This window comes from Megalobrama amblycephala, linkage group LG14 (genome assembly GCF_018812025.1).
Source record: "Megalobrama amblycephala isolate DHTTF-2021 linkage group LG14, ASM1881202v1, whole genome shotgun sequence".
Classification (NCBI taxonomy): Eukaryota; Metazoa; Chordata; class Actinopteri; order Cypriniformes; family Xenocyprididae; genus Megalobrama; species Megalobrama amblycephala.
The window spans coordinates 41,204,248-41,210,598 of record NC_063057.1 but is presented as its reverse complement, the minus strand read 5'-3'; the positions used below and the strand labels follow the sequence as shown (position 1 = coordinate 41,210,598).

General features: G+C 39.6%; 1 long non-coding RNA gene across 1 annotated transcript; it reads left to right on the top strand.

The window, feature by feature from the left end:
* Positions 1 to 395: 395 nt before the first annotated feature.
* LOC125246082 lies at positions 396 to 1,993 on the top strand. The gene is made up of 3 exons (XR_007179715.1): positions 396 to 573; positions 718 to 805; positions 1,474 to 1,993. It is a non-coding gene; the product is annotated as an uncharacterized LOC125246082 (long non-coding RNA).
* Positions 1,994 to 6,351: the final 4,358 nt, after the last annotated feature.

Here is a 6,351-nt window from a genome sequence, read left to right as displayed (position 1 = left end):
GCATTACATTCAATACTGATTGCACTGATTCAGGGCTGGAGCAAATGATTACATATGCTGCGTCCCAATTCGCCTACTTATACTACGCCCTAAAAGTATGTACTCTTTTTGTGGAGAAAAAGTATAAACTTTTGAGTGTGTAGCAAAAGAGTATGCAAGCTTTGGGAGATACTACTTTGTCATCTTTAACGGACGGATCTGTCGCGTGCATCCTGTCATCGTAAACTGGCATGTCAATCATCTTATGACAGTTAAAATCCTCCATTCAATCTATTTTAATTTCCTACTTTTTCGGAGAGAAATGTTGTAGAACATTCATCTACCAGTCATGTGTTTTCCATGCGGAGACTGTCCTCGTGTGTTTGCAATTATGGCTTAATGTATCTTTGCAAATGTTCAAAATGCTGCTGCAGTTGCAATATAATGTAGATAACATTGAATAAATACATTTTTGCCAGGTAGGATACTGATAATTAATTTACTTATGTTTCAGAAAGATGACAATTTAATATTTGACTGGGAAGAATTGCAAATGTTGTGGAGAGGTGGCCAGCACTTTTTCAAAAGGAAGAGGTCAGTTTTGGTGCAAAACTATGTTGATTCTTGTTCATTTGGTATTCATAACAGTAATTTGATTACAGCTTTTGTTACTAATTTAAATAATTTGGTCAATTATTAATCCCAATCTTTGTATTTTCTGCTGTTTTCATTTTTTAGATCAGTGCCGAGTTCATGAGAATCACGACGGAAAAAGGGTGGCGTGACAAAGGAAAGGACTGGCAGGATTTTACATCGTTTAGATGACGTATGTACAATTACGACTGAGTCAGACTGAATCAAATATGTTTGATATTACCTTAACCGGTCTGTTCTATGGTCGCTATGACAGGGTTGTACATGAACTTTTTTTGCGCGTAACACTGGTGCTACAAAGGTTAAAAGATTTTTAGCACCAGTAGCCTGAAAGTTGTCAGCACAGACTGATTTCTTTTGTAGCATGTGCGACAAATGTCACACTGTACAGCCCTGTATGATACCAATTATGACATTAAAACCCTGACAACTCAATCGTTTGTGCTCAAAACGAACTCCGTCTAACCACAATGAGTGAAGATCTGAGCATGATGCCCCTAACACTAACATTGTTGTTAGCCTTTTCAGTGTGGTGTTATATGGAGGCAATCTGCATGTGGCTCAGCTGAAGTGTTATGGATGCCCTGGTTGTTTTAAAGGTTGTATCAGCGATTGCAGGCCCAAACATAAATGATCATATTCATCCTCATGATCCGCTAGCTGCACGCCCCATAAGCAGGCCGTCAAAAAAAACGCCTTTGTAGGCAGCCTAGGGTCTGAGATCTGTACACAGAAACAAGAGACCGCAACAGTGCTATCAACCACTCAAAACCAAAATAGTGTTTAATTTTCTGAGATATTGATACACTCTTTATTCATTACTATGTATTGTCTTGCCAGGATATGCCAGGTGATGGACTGGAGCAAACAATGGCCGTCTTAATCAGTGAGACAGACAGACACCAGGGTTCTCATTGAGTCCACAGAGGTCCTCAGTAACGTGCCCTCAACCGCAGCTGCTGTAGCAGTGCTGTTTGGACTAACATATGTGGTAAACCTCGAGTATCCAAAAGAACTGAAATTCACTTGAGTTTTTTCTGAAAGTTTTAATGGAACTTGGCGCAAGAAAAATGACCCCCAAAATATGTCGCCTCTGCACTCTGCTGCATAGTCAATGACTGACTGACAGCCTCCATTTCAGTGCTTTGATGAGCACAGGATGGCAGAAATTCTTTCACCCCAGTCTCCACTACATCGTATTAGTAGTTCAGTAGTTGTTTGTTGTTTACTGGATGTGGCAATATCTCTGTTTTGTATTTGATTTACATTTATTTCTCTGAATTATATTTGTATTTGTAAAACAATGTTTGTTTTGCCAAAAAAGTCTAATCTTAAAAACAGTGATTTAATAAATCTTTTAAAATAACGTTTGATGTGACTCATTTAAAATATATATATTTTGAGAGAATTTAAATTTTTTAGATTGTCAATTGTGAAGCCTTTTATATTACTTGCAATGAATACATATTTCAGATTAAAGAAAATTAAATTTAGATCAAGTCTCTTAAAAACCTTTTTTTTTTAATTTAAGCCAATTTAAAATATTGATTTACACCAAATTCATAAAAGAGTTTGCAGGAAATCAAGTCTGTTAAAAAACGTGTTTTTTTTATTTAAGCCAATTTAAAATATTGATTTACACCAAATTCAGAAAAGAGTTTGCATGAAATGCAGAAAATTAGTTTGAACTGAATGGTTTCTGAACATTAGGTCAATGTAAAATCTTTATTGTGAATGGTACTTCAATTTTATTAAGTTAATCCAATGTTTCACTTTTTACAGTGCATGTCATCCAAGATGTCCATGTCTTTCTTTCTTCAGTCGAAAAGAAATTAAAGTTTTTGATGAAAACATTCCAGGATTTTTCTGCTTATAATGGACTTGAATGGGCACCAAACGATTGAAGGTCAAAATTAGTTTCACTGCAGCTTCAAATTGTTCTACATGATCCCAGATGAGAAATAAGGGTCTTATCTAGTGAAACCATCACTCTTTTTCTAAAAAAAATTGAAAATTATATAAGTTTTAACCTTAAATGCTCATCTTGAACTAGCTCTCTTCTTCTTCTCCTCTATTAGAATTCTAGCAGTGTAGACACAGTTAAGTGTATTACTGCCCTCCACAGGTCAAAGTTTGAACTAATTGTTATATACTATTGAACTAGCATATTGCATATAAAAATTAGTTCAAACTTTGACCTGTGGAGGGCAGTATTACCATGTGATTCAGATGTAAATGAACTATGCAACATTATAATTTCGGAGTCTCATTTGAGCCTTCCAAAAGCCCCGTATCAAGCTGTGAACTTGTACATGCATATAAGAGATGTGATCAGGGCATTACTATAAGAACTGCAAGGTCCTTTTATCTGAAATGTGTTTATATTGTCTGACTTGCATTGTATTGTATCCCTGCATTGTAATCTGACCTCGCCTCCGGCTGGTCCAGAAAAAACAGACACTCTGACATTTTTGTTACCCTCCGAGGTAAAACAGAGGGCCCCGTTTCCTAGTTCTTGGGACATCAAAGGGCCCCTCATGGGGACTAAGTGCCAGATCACATTCCACCACACAAACACAGACACACAGACACACACACACAAACATGCATTGAAGACTGTATGTGTAAAATATAATTATGCCAAAAGGTACCCATCATGTATACAAGTGCATGTATGTTTCCTAGTGTTTAGGTGGCTGAGGTGACCGTTTTAAAAAAATCACGAAAAGTCAAAGAAACATCAGGACAAAAAGAAAAATCTAGCCCCAGCTTAAAGGTCCATAGCCCGTTTGCTACAGAAACCATCAGAAAGTGAACAGCTAGATACAGCAGTTAAAAATGCAGAGATAAAGCTAACAGGGTTCATGGCAGAGCACAACATGGCATTGAGGACCTTGGATCATTTGGTCAACGTCTTAAAAGATATATTCAAAGATTCGAAAACAGCTCAGCACATGAGCCTTGGTCGCACAAAGACAACTGCTATTACCAAGCATGTCATTGGTGGCTGTTACTTAGAGAGTCTAACCGAAATCCTGAAAAAGAAAAAATTCAGCGTTTTGATTGACGAGTCAACAGACATCGGGAACGTGAAAACGCTTTGTATCGTTGTTCGTTTTTTTGATGAGGGCACAAACAGGATTCAGACCCGTTTCTGGAAACTGGTGCAGATCTATTCAGACCAACACAGACAGTTTGCCGCTGAGGGGGCCACTGCAGAAAGGCTTTACACCGAGATGATTAAGTCATTCACTGATGCAGAAGTACCGATTAAAAACATAGTGGGGTTCGGGTCGGATGGCTGCAATACAATGATGGGAAAACACAATTCTGTCTCCAGCCGCCTTAGAAATGATCTGCCGGGCATCACAGTGCAAAGGTGTATGTGCCACTCGTTGCACCTCTGTGCGAGTGAAGCATGCAAGCAGCTCCCTCGCAGGTGCGAGGATTTAGCCAGAGACATTTATGGATATTTCAAAAACAGTGCAAAACGTCTCGCACAGCTCCGAGAATTTCAAGATTTTTGCCATGTTGAACCCCACAAACTACTGAAGCCCTCCCAGACCAGATGGCTGTCATTGAGCGAAGTTGTGAAACGCGTGTCCGCCCAGTGGAATGCCCTTCTGCTTTTTTTCACTGACCAGTGGCTCGAGGCCAGATTGACCGCTGCGGAGAATATTTTTCGCTCCCTTAATGATGAGTCTCTTCGCCTGTACTACTATTTTCTAGAGTGGGTGCTACCTAAATTCACAGACCTTAATCAATATTTTCAAAGTGAAAAGGTGGCGATTACTTCATTGAAAAGCAAGGTCTGTGAAACCTACACAGATCTCCTTCTCACCTTCATGGACAGAGACTATGTTCTGCGTACCATTGAATCAAATCGACATAAATGACGGCACAAAGCTCCGACCACTAAACACGCTGTACTTGGGTGTAAAAGTAATGCAGCATGTCCAGCAGGCTAAGATTCCAGCAGCCACCCTGACAGATTTTCATGTGCGCTGTCAGAATTTTCTCCGGGTTGCCTGCGGAGAAATAAGGAAACGGTTTGACTTTGATGATGCCCTCTTGACCCAAATCACGTGCCTCTCCCCTGCCACTGCGACTGATGCCAAGGCACGAGCAGAGCATCCGTCTCTGCTTCCCCTCATGCAACAAGTGCCACGGTTGATTGACATGGCAGACGCAGACCGTCTCCAAGCCATAGATGACCAGTGGAGGCGATTGCCACTCATGGCCTTAAGCGAAGATACAAAGGCAATGGATGTTGATGAATTCTGGCACCATATTTCTACTTTGGAGGATTTTGAGGGGGTAACCGTGTTCAGCGAACTGGGGAAGTTTGCCCTCGATGTTCTTGTGTTTCCCCATTCAAATGCGTCATGCGAACGTGTTTTTTCTAAAGTCAACCTCATCAAAACAAAGCCACGAAATCGACTTATTACAGACACTCTAAATGGGCTCGTGCACACCTCAGAGTGTGTTAAGAATGTGGGAGGGTGCCCTGATTTTAAGCCAACGAGCACTATGTTGCGGTCCATGACGGCATCAAATCTGTACAGCAAAAGGACCCCCTCAACATCTGGCAACACGCAGGCTTCTGATGACAGTGACTCAGAGGCGGAGTTTGGACCTTCCCACTAAGGTACGCTTTATTTACCTATTGTTGTAATTTGCAGGTCGAGTCAAAACGTTGTTGGTCTAGATAAATAGCCTGTATTCTGCACGTTTGACTCGTGTACGATAATTTTCTTCCAAATACGATAATTTTGAGCTTTTGTTACGATACTTGGACATTTCCAATCTGGCAACACTGCTGCCCAGGCAGTCACATGCTCCGATACCCCTTTTCCACCAACACAGTTCTGCTCCTGCCTGTGTCCATTCTCAAACTGTTCCACGCACCTCCACTGCACAAAAGGCAGTTCCAGATCAGAAATATCGGTACCCTCCCTCTTCAACATCCTTTGCTAATCATCACATTAACAACCACCACAGTCAACGAAGTCAAGGTCCCTGGTCCACAGCAGCAACCATCTTTGTAGGAAGATCAATACTGCATTTCTTGATGTATCTTTAAAATTGGCAGTTTTCTTATGGAGTGCAATCCCTCTCTAGACGGACTGAGGTCTATCGGTCTTGCAAAATACTGTCAGACACTGCATATGATGTTCTCAAAATAAGAAAAAAAATATTAAAACACTTAAGAATTTGTGCTTGTAAAAAGTGTTTTTTTAATCTAGATGAAGGTATAGTATACATGAATGTGGGTACATAATACAGATTTTTCTTCTGTATCATTTTGAGCTAGAAAAGCCTTGATTTAAGGTTTGTGCTGTAATTGTAGAAAAAACCTTTGCATTTTCATATTGTATGCTACAGGTTTTTAATGTTACCTCTAAACATTGCAAAGTTGATGTTTATTTGTTTTATAAAGTATTTTTAGTGCATGTACAGTAATTATTTAGTATTGCCATGTTCGTACAAACGCAAACTAAATTGTAATTTAATGTAAAATAGTGTATTCATCCATGTTGGAGGTAAGAGGTTGAAACAATGTCGCATTTTCAACGTTGATCCAATTTGCAAAATCGAAAGGTAATCCAACATTAATTCAACCATAACCACAACGCGATATCAACGGTGAAACAATGTCGTAATTTCAACTGTGAAGCAACGTCACAATATTAACGTTGATCCAATTTGCAAAACCGA